This window comes from Rhamphochromis longiceps, linkage group LG17, assembly GCF_057381845.1.
Source record: "Rhamphochromis longiceps isolate RC_006_pf linkage group LG17, R_longiceps_female_GT1.1, whole genome shotgun sequence".
Taxonomy (NCBI): Eukaryota; Metazoa; Chordata; class Actinopteri; order Cichliformes; family Cichlidae; genus Rhamphochromis; species Rhamphochromis longiceps.
In genome coordinates, this window is record NC_140573.1 from 19,679,815 (window position 1) to 19,698,698 (window position 18,884).

Consider the following 18,884-nt stretch of genomic DNA (forward strand, 5'->3'; position numbering starts at 1 on the left):
CAGCAGCAACCACAGCCTCCCAGACACTGTTCAGAGAGGTGTACTGTTTTCCCTCCTTGTAAATCTCACATTTGATGATGGACCACAGGTTCTCAATGGGGTTCAGATCAGGTGAACAAGGAGGCCATGTCATTAGTTTTTCTTCTTTTATACCCTTTCTTGCCAGCCACGCTGTGGAGTACTTGGACGCGTGTGATGGAGCATTGTCCTGCATGAAAATCATGTTTTTCTTGAAGGATGCAGACTTCTTCCTGTACCACTGCTTGAAGAGGGTGTCTTCCAGAAACTGGCAGTAGGACTGGGAGTTGAGCTTGACTCCATCCTCAACCCAAAAAGGCCCCACAAGCTCATCTTTGATGATACCAGCCCAAACCAGTACTCCACCTCCACCTTGCTGGCGTCTGAGTCGGACTGGAGCTCTCTGCCCTTTACCAATCCAGCCACGGGCCCATCCATCTGGTCCATCAAGACTCACTCTCATTTCATCAGTCTATAAAACCTTAGAAAAATCAGTCTTGAGATATTTCTTGGCCCAGTCTTGACGTTTCAGCTTGTGTGTCTTGTTCAGTGGTGGTCGTCTTTCAGCCTTTCTTACCTTGGCCATGTCCTTCTTTTGACCCGTTTTGCCAAAGGAAACGTTGCCTAATAATTATGCACATCTGATATAGGGTGTTGATGTCATTAGACCACACCCCTTCTCATTACAGAGTTGCACATCACCTAATATGCTTAATTGGTAGTAGGCTTTTGAGCCTATACAGCTTGGAGTAAGACAACATGCATGAAGAGGATGATGTGGACAAAATACTCATTTGCCTAATAATTCTGCACTCCCTGTAGTTTCTGTAGATCTGGATCAGAGGCAGTTTGTTCCCTCAGTTCGGTCAGCCTAGAGAAAGAGATGTATTGGACTGACATGATCTCGTAGTCTGCCCTTTCATTACTGTGCCGCTCTGCCCAAGTTGTGGGACTATGGGACAAAATGTCAGCATGTCAGCATCTGTGAGCCTTCTTTGTATACTATCTGGAAGTTGCACTTTTGCAGTCTCAGCATCATGCGCTGCAATCTGGCTGGAGCTGCGTGTATACATTTGTTTAGGATTGTGACTAATGGCTGATGATCAATTTTGATGAATTCGGAACATGTGAAGACAACACCAAGAAGCTCTTCCTTGATCTGCGCATAGCGCATCTCAGTCTGTGCCAGAGTACGAGAGGAGTAGGCGATTGGGACACCTTCCTGAAGGCATGCAGCTCCAAGTCCCATCACTTGCATGTGATGGGTTTCTGGACGTCACAGTACGGACTTGGAGCTGAGAGTGGATGGACTGGTTAGGCTGGTTTTTTTTGGGGTTTTTTTAAAGCAAATGCATCTTGAAGCTGCTTTAGCCAGTGCCACTGTATGTATTTTCATGTTAGCTCACAAAGTGGGATTGAGGGCTCACTGAAATTGGGAATGAACTTTCCCAAATAATTAATCATCCATAAGAAGCGTTGGGGGGCTGTGACGTTTTCTGGTGTGGGTATCTCATTAATTGCTTTGGTCTTAGCGGAATCACGCTTTAAGCCCTTTCTTGTGAATAAATGTCCAACATAACAGACTTCTTTGAGGTGGAATTTGCACTTTAGGGGGTTAAGTCTCAGTTTGACTTCCCTCACACGGTCAAGTACCTTTCTGAGATTATGTTCATGCTCTTTCATATCTCTTCCACCAATGATTATGTCATCGATGATAACAGCATAGGGGTATCCTGCAAAGACCTGCTCCATTGCACGCTGGAACACCTCGCTGGCTGAGTTGATTTCATATGCCATTCTGCCAAATGGAGAGCTGAAAGTTGTGTGCATGGATAACATGTGGTCAAGTGTTATCTGCCAAAAGGAGCATTTCACATCCAGGACAGAAAAGACTGTGGAGTTAGGCATTTGTGCAGCTACCTCCTCCATGGTACATATAGGTTGTTGCGGGCATTTCAGAGCTTTATTTAGATCACTTGGATCTATGCAGAAGTTTTCTTGTGGGTTGCCACCATAGATAACTGTCATGGTTCGGCTGTGTGGCAGGCAGGAGAAGGACCCAAACGCAAACTCACGGAGACGAAACGTAAACTCAAAAACACAGCTTTAATGCTTGCATAAAGTGAAACACAAAAAACAGTACTAAACTTAAACTGGGGAGACTAAAGCACGAGGAGCCACAGGGAAAAATCACACAGCTATGAGGGAGACTACGACACTGACAAAGAGAAACACAGAGCTTAAATACACAGAGGGATAAGGAGGGAATGAGACACAGAAGGAGAGCACAGCTGGGAGTAATCAGGCTGGACGAGACAGAGACGCAAAACTAGAAACACTTACATGAGGCATGGACCTTCAAAGTAAAACAGGAAGTATCACACAGAGACACGAACTAGACACAGTGGAGACAGCAACTAAGAAACAGAGACAAACCATAAGGCAGAGGTCTAAGAACCAAAATACACAGAGGGAAATACTCAGCTTTGAACACAAGAGACTAGACTAGAGGGAGTAACAAAAGACCAACCATGAGAACATAATGCACAATGCAGGGTGACAAAACAAGAAACTCAAACATGCAAAGACACACAATAAACAGAACAGAGGGGGCACAGAGAGACATGAAGGGCAGGGGAGACTTAACATGGGTTGAAACACAAGGGGGAACTAATAAGCAAATGAACATAGGAGGCCTAATGAGCTAAACATACTATAAACATCAAAATGAACTAGAACTCAAAACACTGGGTCCTAAGACCCAGGATCGTGACAGATAACACCCTTTCTGTTGGCCAGTGACAGGACCGATCACGCGGAGATTGATCATCTAGATTAATTCTGCTTTAACCTTGCATTACGCCCCCCTCGAGGGCAGGAGAAGGTAACACAGTGTAACACTAATGTGTCTCCAAACGCTAAGATCAAAATGTACCTCACCCAAATTTGATGCAAAAGGGCTCACGGCATTGGACTAGTAGGTTCGGCTGTGTACAGGAAAGGCAAACTGAATGAGACTCAAGGCAACTGTGAGTTTTGAAAATGCCAGCTTATGTATTTTTACTCATTCAGAAAAAAAAGAAAATTAATGACAAACATACAAAAACATTTCAAATGAAAGTATCCCTTTTTGGTACCAGTTTTTCCTCAATGAGAACCATGTGGTACAATCACAGTAATCACCGTCCGTAAGTCCAGGGGGATGTGTGTGAAGAAGGGGAATAGTAGGTTCAAAGTGGTGGTTTTTTTTTTGTTGCAGCTGGCCTACCACACTCTGCCATGCAGCACAGGAAAAAGTCAATTGGTCAACAGGATTGGCTCGCCATCGATTACAGGATCCGTTGCAATGCATTGAAAGGAAGAACATTAAGGAAAAAAACCTGACCTGTCAACGACAGTGTTATAGGACATTAAATTCCCATATAATCACAGTTCACAATTCGCTATCACCTAAGATGTACTATTTGTAACGTTACCCATGTTACAAATTGAAAATAAACAGTAAAACAGATAATAATCTGTGCATCAGTTTTAAATGCTTTTTTTTTTCCAGTAAATAATATAAAGTTTTCCACAAAACACTGTAAACAATTTCCCAATAAATACCAGAACATTTTGCTTACAATGAACTCATGAAAAGTGCAGATAAGCGATTAACAATTAAAACACTTGGCTCACCTCAAAAAAAGAATAGCGCAGGAGCGCGAGATGGCGCAGGAACAATGAAATGGCGCCGTCTCCAATTCCTGACCTTCCTCGACCAAACAATGTAAAAGAAACCAAACTAGTTACTCGTCTTAGCAGTACACATGCAATAAAACAATTTTTCATAAGCAGCGAGTACTCCCATATGGAAAAGAAATAGTAAAAACTTATATGTGATTACTCATGAAAGTGGCCACTTTCTCATTACTTTCATATATTGTTTTAGTAAGTATCCAAAACATACAAGTTTCATTATATAATTTTTCAAGGGATCTTATATGTGTTTTCACTCTTATATGCTTTTCATACAAGTTTCACACAAGACAGATACAAACTTTATAAGATTTATATATATCTTTTCCATATGGGCTAACTCTTATGTTTATATCACTTTTTTTTTTTTTAAATGTACCTCGTTTCAGTGAATCTCCATCTCCTTTTCCTCGCTAGCGTGCTCATGGGGGATTCACGAGAGAGGAGGAAAAGCCTGTGCTCTCTCAGATGGAGATGAAAGGCGGGGAACTGCACCACATTGCAGCAGCTCATTGGCTAAGAGCAACCCACGTTTACTTCAGAACAGTTAACTCTTTCACTGCTGAACCTATGGCTTATTCACTATAAACTTAGTATAAATGCTAAGATTAATATATATATTTTTAATGTTTTGGTACATATTATCCAAGCTATACTTCAATATGGGTTACAACAACTCCAGAAACTCAGTACAAGTGTTATATGCTGAGACAAGTTTAATAGCAGCTTTCTCACAAAAACAATTACACAAATTCATACAAAAAAATGTGGGCGAGAAAGGGACAGTTAGGTTGTTCCAAAAAAAACCCCAACAAAACACAAAAAAAAGACCAAACCAAAACTTAGCTGAGCTCTTACCCTAGAAAAACAAGAAGGGAAAAAAAGCCCTAATCCTTAACTCAAAACAAGCTCAAAAATTACAATGGGTGGCACCAACCCACTTACCTAATGTTTCTAACAGAATAGATTCTACGTGAGTAAGTGTATGAGGTCCCCAGACTCACCTAGTCCTCCTACCACAACCTTCAAACAAACAAAATGCACCAGTGGAGCTCTACATGTGTGCCAAACAATTCCAAGGAAGAGAGAGATACACCCAGCCACAGGTGAGTTTCCTTATCGGGGTGTGCACTCCTGGTTTGTCCAATCAAAGCCTCCTTTCTCTAATTGATCCCAAATTGACTGCAGTCTGTGTACCTGGCAAAGGGAGAGGGAAAGAAAACATGCGGCCTGCAGACTAGTAACACCTTGTCTTGCATTGGTACTGGTATTTTGCGGACAGAGAGAGGCGTTGAAAGGCTGCTCCAACGGAACTTATTGTTTTGGAGGAAAACACAAACACGGTGTACAGTCGAGTCTTAATAGCTTACTTACAACTGGGCTCGTCAGGCACTCTTTTTGGCTGCAGTGGTTATTATTATATTTACATGCTTCCAGCTCCCGTTTCTGCTCAATGACAACTCGTACCTTTCCACTCCCCTTTTTCTCCCTCCTCGCGCTCACAGACACATAACGGGTATGGCAGTCCATTCTCCCAGCAGCACGGACTACACTGCCCACATTCTTTAGGGCTATGCCTGTAGCATTCTGCCTATTAGCTTAGCACAACAACAACAAAAAGGCCTCTCTCTCACCCAGGAAACACACAGTCGCAGAGAGGGCAAGCGTCACCCTGTAACCATGGCAACCGTAACGCTGCCTCCTGGAACAACAGAACATCACAGGTGTCAAACAAAACCCAAACAGTCCTGACCCGCCACAATATGAAACAGGAAAATACTGCTGTGTATTCCATTTATTTCAACAAAGTAACTGTATTCTAAATACCACCTTTTTAAACGGTAACTGTAACGGAATACAGTTACTCATATTTTGTATTTTAAATACGTAACGGCGATACATGTATTCCGTTACTCCCCAACACTGTTCATGGAATAGGTGACCGGAAGCTTACACAGCAAATCCAGCATGTCCAAATTAACACTGTCAGATTTGATTTCAACACTATTAAAGTGTCTATATGGGTCCACACCAGAGAGTGTTAATTTAACTCTTTTTGGAGAGTTGGTACGTTAACTCTGATTTAGTGTTAAACACCAAATCTGTCTGGAGTTGATAATTTAACACTTGGTGTTAAGAGTTTATATATTAACTCTCAAAGTGTCACGGTCTGCAGAGACAGGCCGTGCGGTGGTGTGTGTAATGGACCCAGGTGCGTACACAAGTGAGCAGACGGGAGTGAGCTTAACAGAAGGCGAGCCTTTAATATGGCTGAAAACAAGGTGTACAAACACAGCAGGGATAGCGTGGCTAAACAGAAACCTAAACTGGGAACAAACTATGGTGAGGCTATGGCTTGGAAGACAACAGACCGGGCATGGAAACACGGAGGGTGGGAACACAGACGACGCGACACAGACTGTAAGAAACACAGAGACTAAATACACATGAGGGATGATCAGGGGAAGTGGCCACACATGGGAACACAGCTGACACACATGAACTTAACGACAGGACAGGAGGAGTGAGACTGAATACACTGACAGTGAATGCAGGCCTTCAAAGTAAAACAGGAAACATGGAGATTAGACATGACACATGAACCGGGGAGGCGTAGTACAGGGGGAGGTGACAGACGCGACAGCATGAACTTGACAATACAAGACACACAGACATAAACACACGAAGAGCAAGGGAGGCTTGATACGAGGGTAACATATACAACTGGCTGGACTACCTAGTGAACCTAAACAAACAATAAATGATAATCATCAAAATAGGTTAAACACAAAACACTGGGTCGCATGACCTAGGACCATGACACAAAGAGTATTTTAGTTTAACTACGTAAGAGTTATCTTCTAATTCATTCTAAAAAGCGGGAATTTTACTGTTCTGAACTTCTAGAAATTTCTTTTGGAAATAAACATTTACTAAAAAGATGCAATGGTTTTTGAAAAACATTTATTCTGAACTGTGCACCACAATTTCAAAACATTTTCTGAAAGATGTAACAGTATACATGTTCTCACTTTCATTAGAATTTTGTTTATCAAAAGGTCTGACATGGTAAATGCAAATAACAGCATTCTCATCACTTATTTCTTCAATACAATATGCATGTCCTTCATTCATCACTTTGTGGAACTTCAACGCACTTCTGCTCTCCCCCATATTCCATCTTCACAAGCATATCCTGTGCGGAGATTGAATAAAAATTAGTTGACACTAATTAATGGCACAAATAATCCAGTAAACAATTGCAGCACAGTAAAAAAAAAAGAAATCCTCTTTGAGCCATTACTTGTGTAAAGTATTTTCCCAAAAGACAAGGACACAGGCAACAGGTAATACTGAACTAAATGTAAAACCTCAACCTTTTTCATTTTTACCTAAACCGTGTGCACAAAACTCTGGAGGGATCTATGCTAACGTAGAATCCAGTCAGGACGTCTGCTACTGCTGTTTGATCGTTTTTTTTATGGGCGATCGTTTTCAGGCTTCAAGTAGCACCATTATACCAACATTTCACATTCTAGACATTGTTTTAGGTGTATTTGACCAAAAGTTTGACTGAAAATTCACATGCAAGCTTTTTTTCAAGGCTGTGGTATTTGCCTGCAAACAATACCTTTCAGCTAGCTAAAACAGAATATTATGCTATCAGTGAGCAACATGGCTAATGCCTTTCACACAGCTTTGTCTCAACTCCAAAGAGCCACAGAAGTAAAAGCTCATAATAATAATTGAAACAATCTTTGAAAAAATGACTTACCAAGCATGGCAAAAACTCAAATATGTAGAGCAAAATGTTCTGAAACGGCTTCACTTCAGCTTCGATTGGAGCCGTGCTGGGGGCGGAGTCTGTGAATTTACTCTATTGGTGTCATCCGGTTGTTCAGTGATGACGCGACGAATCCTACTTCCGGGTCTAAAGTAGTCTGCGTTTAATATGGCTTTTGTGTTGTTAACATGTTTAATGTTATGTATTTTCTTCTATTTGATCTCAAAAAGCTCCTAAAACAGTCAGTGATCCCTGTTGACCTCCCTCGGCTTTTATTACCACTAATCATTTATTTAAGCTCAGTCTTTAAAACCATAGGATGTAACTACAGCCCAGCCTATGCAGCAGTATATGAATGACTAACCTCGTATTGTGGATGGATTATCTCAGTTGTTCTCCTGGCTGAAGTTTGGTCCTTTTACAGCATCCTGCCATGCGATTACATTTGTTCCTGACCACCGAGAACACTCACGGTAACTTTTATCGAGTGGAAAAAAAGTTAGCTTGTTTATATTATGCTAACATAGCTGTGTCGCTAGCGGTCACCTAGCACATCATTATATACCAGCTAGCCCAACTTCAGTAACCCTACAAACGTCACTGCTGTTTAGCTTTCTGTCTTCATTTATGTTGGAAGTGATAGCAGAGCTGTACGTTTTAATTTGTTTCCAAAACCCTGCAGTCAGGACATGCTATATTGTATTTAGATAGAAGCTAGCGAGCTAACTCCCTGCTAACTTCTAACTCCGTTAAATGTCATAAATTCCGTTTTCATGGATGCCTGGATGTTAAACTCAATTCTTACACCTGGTAGAGCAGAACACTGATCATTTTATTAAAGATGAAAGACTTTAGACAGTTTTTCAACTGTCAGTAATGCCATAGTGATCGTTTGATATGTGGACCTGCAGCGGAGTTTAGACCCAGACACGGCTAGTGACGTCAGACTGAACAACCGGATAGCCCCTGTAGGAGTTCAGAGTTAAGAGGTCAAGAGTTAATGTTTCCATTGTAACACCTCCAGATTTGACAGAGAAACACTCATTTTTAACACTCGATTTTAACTACTATCATTTTACACCTCAGAGTTACATTAAAAGAATGTGACTCTCCTTAGAGTAAAATTAACTCTACTTTTGCAAGAAGACTATTAACACCAAAACATTTAACACTTTTGAATTTGCTGTGTACCAAGTTTATCTTCAAAGAGATCAGAATACTTGAGAAGATCTGTTCTAAAAAGTTATTTTCCTCATCTATGGCTACATGGTGGATTTCTTTGTTCAATAGGATTAAGTCTAAGCGGAGACAGTCTGGTAGGCTGAGTAGAGGTTGTACGTCTCGTTTCACTACAAAGAATTGTAGGAGGTATTTCTTGCCTGCAGACTGGCCCAAGAATGTACTGTAGCTGTGCCAGCTGTTTGACTTTTCTCACCTCCATATGTCACCAGTTTGGTTTTCTGTGATAGCAGGAGTTTTCCATCTTGTTTCAGTTGTGCAAAAAGGTCAGCTGGCGTGACATTACATTTAGTGCCGGTATCCACTTTGAGCACAATTGGTTTTCCATTGACATGCACAGTAGTGAATATGTAATTCCTATGCAGAAAACAGGGATTTACAGTGTCCAGACTAACCACAATCACAAAGAACACTTCCTCATCGCTGCTGGGCGCTTGCATCTCAATGGGTTTAAGAATCTCTTTTTAAATCCCCTTGTTTGTGATGACTCACCGCATTTCTGGAAGTGATTTCATTTTTAGCATTTATGCCATTGCTTAACATATGCTGGGCATTTATCTCTTTTTGCCTCATGGCTGCCGCCACTGTTGTTGCAATTAGTTATTGCATGTGCAGGACTCTGTTCTGATTGTGTTGCACACTGTCCATTGCCTGACTTTGTCTTGAATTTCTTTAGTTGTCTTTTCTTCATTTTGTGATGCAAATTATCCATCTTTGCTGTTGTTTGTTTTGGAGCTGCTAGAGCTTTTGTTTGTTGATCAGTTTGCTTGAATATTTGGCACATTTCAATTGCTTTGCTTTTGAGTTAAGTAAAGACGCTGGATTTGTGTTTCCTTGTAAGCTTTTACTGTATGTTACTTGAGGAGACATTACAAGCAAGCAGCTTGACCCCTGGGATGGGAACTGAGTCCTGTGCATGGGCAGTACTCTATTATTCAACAATAGTCAGATGTTCTACACACATGATCAGTAGAGCTAAATACTCAGACTAATCAAAAGTGCAGCACATTCACAGAGTTAGAAGCCTGCATGTTTTAAGTCAACAGCACATCTCAAAGAAGTGCACGAGATATTTTTACAAGACAACAAAACATCTGATGGTAATTTACAGATGAACAACAGACGAATGTACAGATGTACTGTTGTATACATACGTACAGATATACAGATGATCTGTTTAGCATACAGATGTTCTATATTGCTATACAGATGGGCAGATATACAGATCTACTGTGAACAAATATACAGATGTGCTAAATATATACACATGTGCTAAATATATACAAGATGGATATCTTTTAACCCTTTAATCCTTTAAGACCTACCATAGAACCAAGTCCGCCAGAGCTTATATTATATTTTTACATGTTGTAGTGCCATTTTTGGGAGCATTTCAAGTTGATATACATCAATACAACCATTATAGCCCAAATTTTAATAATATGCATGCATTAAGTGCACAGTAATTACATAAATTGCAAAAAAGTGCAATAAACTACAAAAAAATTGAAAATCGTTTTTGTTTTTTTAACATATATTTCTAGTTAGAGAAATTTAAGAGGCTTATCCCTCAAAACTGTAAATACAAAAAAGTTCCACAAAATAGTTTCCCACCACAGGAAATTTATTTTGAGTGGCTTCATATTTTTATTTTTGAAATGCACCAATTTATATATAGTGCAGGAAAAACGAAAATAAATATTATAATGCAAATTTGCGAAAATAACAGCATATGCATCAAAATAAACTCTTTCCAGCAGTGCAATATGAGTCCTAAGCATCCCAGAAACTATTCAGAAAGTCATAAAGTCAAACATAACTTTTAAAAACACCAGTATAAGCTCATAAGGCCCTGATGGTAAAAAAAAAAAAAACACCCCTACATTTCTGCAAAATGACGTCACTTCCGGTTTCGGGCAGGACATGGCGGACATGCGATAGTTCGCGCTGATGGACGTAGGAAGTGTTACAAACAGCTGATTGGATCGGCAAAGCGTGTTTCTGGAATATTATGTTTTTGTTGCTGCAATTGCTTTTTATGCATTTTTTGCAAAGCTATATGGAAGGAAACTGTGACCTAGGACAAGCTGATGGCATAAGATGTAAGTACAACTCCTCCGGTTTCATATGCAAAAAAAAATTATTGCGCTAGCTTATGTGGTTGCAGGATTTAAAAATAGTTATGCAAAATGGAGTGGGCACGGCTGGTTGGTTGTATTGATGTATATCAACTTGAAATGCTCCTAAAAATGGCACTACAGCATGTAAACATATAATATAAGCTCTGGCGGACTTGGTTCTATGGTAGGTCTTAAAGGGTTAAAGCATCAGCATCAGCTTTTTGGAAAATGGAATGTTGTTTTTTTGGAGAAATGACGATATTTGGACAAGAGGGGACTGCTAAATTATCTTTTAATGCTAGCTAGCATAGTTAGCAAGCTATACGGGTACCTCACAAGGACACAGATACCTGCTACTTAACATCCAAATGAAATCCTTAAATTTCACCAAAACTGGAGCTCAGCCTTCTTGGAGGGTCTGTTAGTACAGTAATCTCACAGCAGCCATATTTTTGGCCAGATGATGTCATTAAAAATGACAACAGCACAAACACAGTCCAGAGGTCCAGCTCAGGGACTCTAAGACAGCTTCCAGCTACAGTCAAACAGGCCATGCTCCCTATTAATGCAAAGTTTAAATCTTAAGAGATCCACTCTCTTGCTGTGAAGGCACTGACTCGCTGCTAGAGCCTCTGCTGGACGCTAGACAAACTGCACTAAGCAGAAAGGGTTGTAAATCAGCCGTCCCAAACCCCTGGGCCATGGACCGGTAGTCGTTTGGTACCGGTACCAGTTTAGGCTCGGGTTTGGAATTCATGGTTTTCAGGGTTTTTATCATTAACCCTTTACAGCCGATCGGAGCGGGCACGCTCTGTTTTGCGTAACTATTTTTAAATCCCGGTAGCACTGCAACCACGTAAGCTAGCGCAAAAATTTTTTTTGCATATGAAACCGGAGGAGTTGTACTTACATCTTATGCCATCAGCTTGTCCTAGGTCACGGTTTCCTTCCACATAAAGCTTTGCAAAAACTGCATAAAAAGCGCTTGCAGGAACAAAAACATAATATTCCAGAAACACGCTTTACCGATCCAATCAGCTGGTCATAACACTTCCTACGTTGGAATAGACGTCAGCGCAAACTTTTGCATTTCCGCCATTACCTGCCCGAAACCGGAAGTGACGTCATTTTCGCGGAAATGACGTCATTTTCGCGGAAATGTAGTCTTTTTTACTATCAGGGCCTCAGGGCCTATACTCGTCTTTTTAAAAGTTATCTTTGACTTTATGACTTTCTGTGTCGTTTCTGGGATGCTTAGGACTCATATTGCACTGCTGGAAAGAGTTTATTTTGATGCATATGCTGCTTTTTTGCAAATTTGCAGTATAATATTTATTTTCGTTTTTCCTGCAGTGTATAAAAATTGGTGTATTTCAAAAATAAAACTATGAAGGCACTCAAAATAAATTTCCTGTGGTGGGAAACTATTTTGTGGAACTTTTTTGTATTTACAGTTTTGAGGGATAAGCCTCTTAAATTTCTCTAACTACAAATATATGTTAAAAAAGCAAAAACGATTTTCAATTTTTTTGTAGTTTATTGCACTTTTTTGCAATTTATGTAATTACTATGCACTTAATGAATACATATTATTAAAATCTGGGCTATAATGGTTGTATTGATGTATAGCAACTTGAAATGCTCCCAAAAATGGCTCCACAGTATGTAAAAATATAATATAAGCTCTGGCGGACTTGGTTCTATGGTAGGTCTTAAAGGGTTAACTCGGTTTCCCTGGGTCTTTTCCCATATTGTAGTTGTCTGTCTGATTTTGAAAGAAATATTTGCACATTACCATAGCAACCAAAGAGCATTAAGGGGCAGAGAGGAGAATGTTATTCTCAATGTTGTTGGTGCATTTCAGGAGGACGCCGCAAAAAAGATTACACAATTACACAGTAAGTTCACGTTTATTATTATATTTACAAAATACCACAGTTTTTGTCTTGGTCGTGTCATTTTATTTTGTTGTATTTATCCGTGACGGACAAAATGTTGTCTGACATTAAACCGGACCATGGCGCAAAAAAGGTTGGGGACCGCTGCTGTAAATGTTCAAATGTCCATTTTTCATGGATGTTTCTGGAAAGTCTTCACTATGGGCAGAAATCTGTGCCATCAGAAACTGAATTTGAATAAGTTCAATTTGAATTTGAATTGCTCAGATTGAATCTGAATTGTAACTTGAATAAATGCTTTTGAAAACTGAATTTGAATTAGTCTAATTTGAAATTGAATTTATGGTTTGAAAATGATCATCACTAAATTGAAATTGAATTTTATATTTTGAAAATGAATTGATTTGCTTTGAAACTGCATTTTATCCTTTAAAAATTCAGCTCTTGAATAATTTCAGTTTCACTTCTCACCATTCAGTTTCAGTTCTACAATTCAATTTCAGTTCCAAAATTCAGTTTTTTGGAACTTACATCCGGTTCCGGTTCAAGCGCAGATTAATAGAACTACGTTTTACTAGCGGACCGAAAGTGTTACCGACGGGAATCTACAGCGTCTTGAGCTGAATTAAGACTTCAGAAGTCATTCGTCATGTCGAATGACCAGCGGATAAACTCTCAGGTTGGTAATAAATGTACTACATGTATAAGAACAAGCGTCATGTTAACAAATGATAGCCGTAAGGTAACTTTTATGCTTATTGTAGCTGCTAGCTAAAAACGCTAATTTAGCGTAGTTTGCCCTGAATTCAGCTTTGACAACAAATATGATCGACTGTTTCTAGTAGAATTCCAAAGTTGTCATCTTGTACCCTCTCAGAGTACCCCCTCTGTATGCTTGCAGAGACCCCTACAGTAGGGAAACATGCAAAACGGTGTCCAAACCTTTGTATTTTAGCTTTATGTCTTACACAGCATCCCAACTCTTTAGCTAACTTAATAACTTTAGCTAAAGTGAATAGTTAGTCTAATTCATTAGTGCAGCATTACTGGATCATCTCTGTTTGAAGTGATATAATATGATATACAGCTATCACTGAAACAGCAAATTTTGTAAATAAGCAAACAACACTTCTCATTCTCTAAACGTTTGGCCACAGCTGTAGATTACACTATCAGTGCTTGTTCACTCTTGACAATAATTACATTTCTAAATTTACTTTGTGCATTTACAGGTAAACAATATCTAATATTTTATCTAAATGACTACTTTGTCTTTAAAAAGGGTGAAGAGCCTGAGGCCGGTGACAGTCCAGTTCTACTCTAAGTACATCCTTACTGTGGCTCACAGGACAAGGCCACATTCTTGTCCTGCCAGAAGAGAAGAGAAGCTTCAGAGTCTTCATGCAGTTCAACCACACCTGTCATATTCCGTATGACAGGGGTCTCAAACTCCAGTCCTCAACGGTCAAAGTGTCATGCAACTTTTCCATGCCTTCGAGGACTGGAGTTTGAGACCCCTGCCGTATGGTGTTCATGCTGTTTTCTACCCCACAGTTACAGCATGTCTGACTGCCTGTTCAGCATGCAAAAATATATGATGAGTTTAAGCATGTGATGACTAAGGCCTTCCATTATGGTGTTTGTCATCACATGTCACAGACATCTGGATGATCATTTGGAATAAATAAAATACTAAAAACGTGTTACTTCATCTTTTATCTTTATTATTATTGTTCTTATTTTACACTTTTCATTGTTAGGCATTAGGTTTATTTGTAGTAGTCCTTTCCAACGTCTTTCCCTCTCCCATGTTACTGTGTCAGCTTGTCAGCATCTATTTGGGTTTGGAAGTGGAACAGAAAGTAAAGAAATCCAAAGTGCCATTAAAACCAGGAGAGGTTCTTATATTTCAGAAGAAGGGATTAATTCAAAAGAAATGACCTCAATGCCATATTTTATTTAGGAACCCTAGAGAGCACTTTGCAAAATAACACATTCTTATAATTTCACCCTCAGATGAGCCAAGCTACGACTGTCAGGGAAGGTGATGTAGGTTCAGAGCATATGAGAGTGGTTAAGTTAATGTCTCTTGTCTAGATGAAGGCACAAGAGGGATCAATGGCAAGGCGTAGAGATTCAGTATCTTCAGTCTTCAGTGGACACTCCATTTCTGGCACAAAACACCTGTAACAGATGGTCGATTTAGGAGGTGACCCGACAACTTCAGCCTGTCAAACATAGTAATGGAGCAGTATGCTTTAAAAAAAAAAAAAAAAAATCTAATTAAGCATGCACTCAGTAGAAGAATTATTATGGTAGTTAAACACAGTGATAGTTGTATATCACATTATATCACTTCAAACAGAGGTGATCCAGTAATGCTGCACTAATGAATTAGACTAACTATTCACTTTAGCTAAAGTTATTAAGTTAGCTAAAGAGTTGGGATGCTGTGTAAGACATAAAGCTAAAATACAAAGGTTTGGGCACCGTTTTGCATGTTTCCCTACTGTAGGGGTCTCTGCAAGCATACAGAGGGGGTACTCTGAGAGGGTCCAACATGACAACTTTGGAATTCTACTAGAAACAGTCGATCATTTTTGTTGTCAAAGCTGAATTCAGGGCAAACTACGCTAAATTAGCGTTTTTAGCTAGCAGCTGCAATAAGCATAAAAGTTACCTTACGGCTGTCATTTGTTAACATGACGCTTGTTCTTATACATGTAGTACATTTATTACCAACCTGAGAGTTTATCCGCTGGTCATTCGACATGACGAATGACTTCTGAAGTCTTAATTCAGCTCAAGACGCTGTAGATTCCCGTCAGTAACACTTTCGGTCCGCTAGTAAAACGTAGTTCTGTTAATCTGCGCTTGAACCGGAACCGGATGTAAGTTCCAAAAAACTGAATTTTGGAACTGAAATTGAATTGTAGAACTGAAACTGAATGGTGAGAAGTGAAACTGAAATTATTCAAGAGCTGAATTTTTAAAGGATAAAATGCAGTTTCAAAGCAAATCAATTCATTTTCAAAATATAAAATTCAATTTCAATTTAGTGATGATCATTTTCAAACCATAAATTCAATTTCAAATTAGACTAATTCAAATTCAGTTTTCAAAAGCATTTATTCAAGTTACAATTCAGATTCAATCTGAGCAATTCAAATTCAAATTGAACTTATTCAAATTCAGTTTCTGATGGCACAGATTTCTGCCCATACTTCACCATGAGCTCCGTGTAATTGTTTTTCAGTTGGTTTTCATCAAAAAGTTTGTCACTTCCACATTCAGAACTTTCCAACATAAGATCGATAATGTTGTCTAATGTCTTTACTTTAAAACAGAGATGGGCAACTCCAGGCCTCGAGGGCTGGTGACCCGCAGGTTTTAGATATCATATCATATTATATTTAGATATGGGTCAACACACCTGAATCACATGATTAGTTCATTACCAGGCCTCTGGAGAACTTTAAGACATGTTGAGGAGGTCATTTAGCCATTCAAATGAGCTGTGTTGGTTCAAGGACACATCTAAAACCTGCAGGACACCAGGCCTTGAGGCCTGGAGTTGCCCACCCCTGCTTTAGAATGACAGCGTAGAATATAAAAGGACAGTGGTGCAAACACAGAAGAACTAAATGTCTAAGAGTGATTTTAATGCAGAAGCCTGGGTTTGAATCCTCTCTGGCTTTTTATTGCGTATGCTGCTCCTTCTCCCAGCTCTCCTCACTTCTCTTTACTGTCCTTTCCCAGTAAAGGCTAAAAAGCCCCCCTAAAATATATATTTATATAAAAAATTATCTTAATGCGAGTTAAGCAGATTCCAGAAAATAAAGATTTTAGTGGTTTACTGATGATCGTTGGAGTGGGCGAAGAGTTTACGTTTTAATGTATTTGTGATTGAATTTTCCAGTTAAACATTAAATATCCTTTAAGGAGGCTACTGATGTTTCCCAGCACTGACACACTCAGCTTCCAGCTATGAGCGAGTCTCCGATCTGCCTCGTGGAGGCTGCAGGCCAGCGATCGTCAATAATCGGGTTTGTTATCCGGCCGATCTCCTGGCTGACGGAGTGAGGAGGGAAAAAGGAGGACGGTGCATCAGTAAATCCTCACTAAGCTCCTTTCTTCGAGGCATCCACTTCTGGAGAAAATCTGACACAGAGCTTCCATTACGATGCTGGCAGATGGAGCTGCCAGCGAAGAAGGAAGTGAGACCAATTATTTCCTGAGTGGGATTCAAACTTTTCTCCACGGGGCTCAAAGCTCAGGGAAAACACCCACCTGAGCTGACCCACACCGCCTGCCATCCACCCATTGCAGGTAGACCCCCTGTGCATGTGTGTGTGTGTGTATGTGTGTGTGCGTGGTGGTGGGAGCGGGTGCTGGTGTCCATTTCTGCCCACTCATCTCCTCTCTGAGCACCGCAGGAAACCAGAACATCCTGCATCCCAAAGCCAGGTCTGCAGCGAATTACAGGTCTGATTCAGAGACAGCAACGAGGCGTGTCGGCGAGAGGTCATCAACAAAAACGAGTGAAGAAAGGAGAGGTAACAAGGAGGCAAGAAGAGGAAGAAGAGAAGGACGCAATGCCAGGAAGAAACGAAAGAAAAATATTTGAAATGAGCGAAACTAAAACAACAGAGGAAGGAAGCTGATGAGCAACTAATGACCCAGAAATACATGAAACCAAGAGTTTATTAATGCTCACGCCTGCTGTCATTTCTCGGTGAAGGTGAAAACCGAGGCTGCACAGATAACATCAAACTGAACTTCATTATGAAACGAGTTTAAACCGCAAAGAGAGGATCTGTTAAATGTTGCTGCATGTTCTTTAACTTTGGTGGAGGACGCATCTTTGCAGCTGAGGCTGTCACATGGACCTCACATTTGAAATATTTAAAATGCATTAAAATATCTTCAGTTCGGTCCCAGTGTCACTTTACTTCCTGTTGTATTTTGAAGATTGAAGATGGGTGTTTCTGTTTTCACTGCCTTCCTTTATTGAGTTCACCTGGTCCTGTCATGGTCCATGTGTCTGCCTAGTCGGCCTAGCGAGGCTACATATGGTTTTGTTTGTGTTTTGCCCTCCTTTTCTCTCTCTCTCTCTCTCTCTCTTGTCTTCGCTCTGCTTGGTTAGGGCTCACAGTGGCCTCCTGCCTTTAGCCCATGCACCTGCAAGTAATCATACACCTGTGGCTTAACATCCTGTTTTCCCTGGCCACTACTTAAGACAGTAGTTCAGAGTTTCTTGTTGCCGTCTTCTCTTGTGTTTTCCTGGTTTTGATATTTCCATGTCTGTTTGTATATAGATGTCCTGGACCTGTCCTGTAACCCTCCTTCCTGGATATCTGAGTGTCTGGCAGTGTGGCGTGGTGTGTTATTGCGAAGTGAATCCGATCACAGAGTGAAGTGCGCAAGTGCGCTTAGAGTGGAGCGAACGGAGCATGGTTTGGCGAGCAAGTGTGGAGCACCTTTTTCCCCCTACCTGCCCATGGATCCCCGGAGCCCCTGAATTTATGCTTCATATTTGTGACAGACTCTTAACTAATATTAAGTTTATATTTTACACTCTGTTGTGTATTAAAAAGTCTAAATGTTAAACTTTTGTGTAAAGGTTAGGTTAACATTAAGTTGCATTTTAGCCACATGCTAAACAAGATGCTTTTTTTCAAACCAAGTCGTGCAGTAGCAATGTTTCCTTCTAAGTTTGTCAGATGGGAGAAAATTGGTCATAAAGAGCGTGCTGCACCAAAATCCTCCTTGTGGTTGATTGGCTAACTAGCAGATTTCTGTGACTGCCTGTAGTTTGCAAGGAAGACCAAAACTGGTCTGCAGCCTTTCGCCAACCAGTCGCTAAGCAGGAGCTTCAAAAAAGGGTACACAAACGGATGTCTGCACCAAAACAACAGGACAATGTCTGTATGTATTCATGTTGTTTTTCTAGTTCTTTTCATTGTTAGCACTTTTGTGTCTTTTTTAAAGCTGCTAAATAAATAATAAAGTATCTTAATTATCTTTTATTCTAAAGCAGAAACAGACACCATTCCTGCTTTTTGGGGGGTTTTGTACTATGGTAGT

General features: G+C 40.2%; 2 long non-coding RNA genes across 2 annotated transcripts in view; both read right to left on the reverse strand.

Annotated features, from left to right (window-relative positions):
• LOC146649589 (uncharacterized) overlaps positions 1 to 18,884 on the reverse strand; it is a 272,903-nt gene that overhangs the window by 199,086 nt on the left and 54,933 nt on the right. The window lies entirely within an intron of this gene.
• On the reverse strand, positions 6,706 to 7,615 carry LOC146649596 (uncharacterized). The gene is made up of 2 exons (XR_014908078.1): positions 7,532 to 7,615; positions 6,706 to 6,952 (listed from the first exon to the last, which is right to left on the reverse strand). It is a non-coding gene; the product is annotated as an uncharacterized LOC146649596 (long non-coding RNA).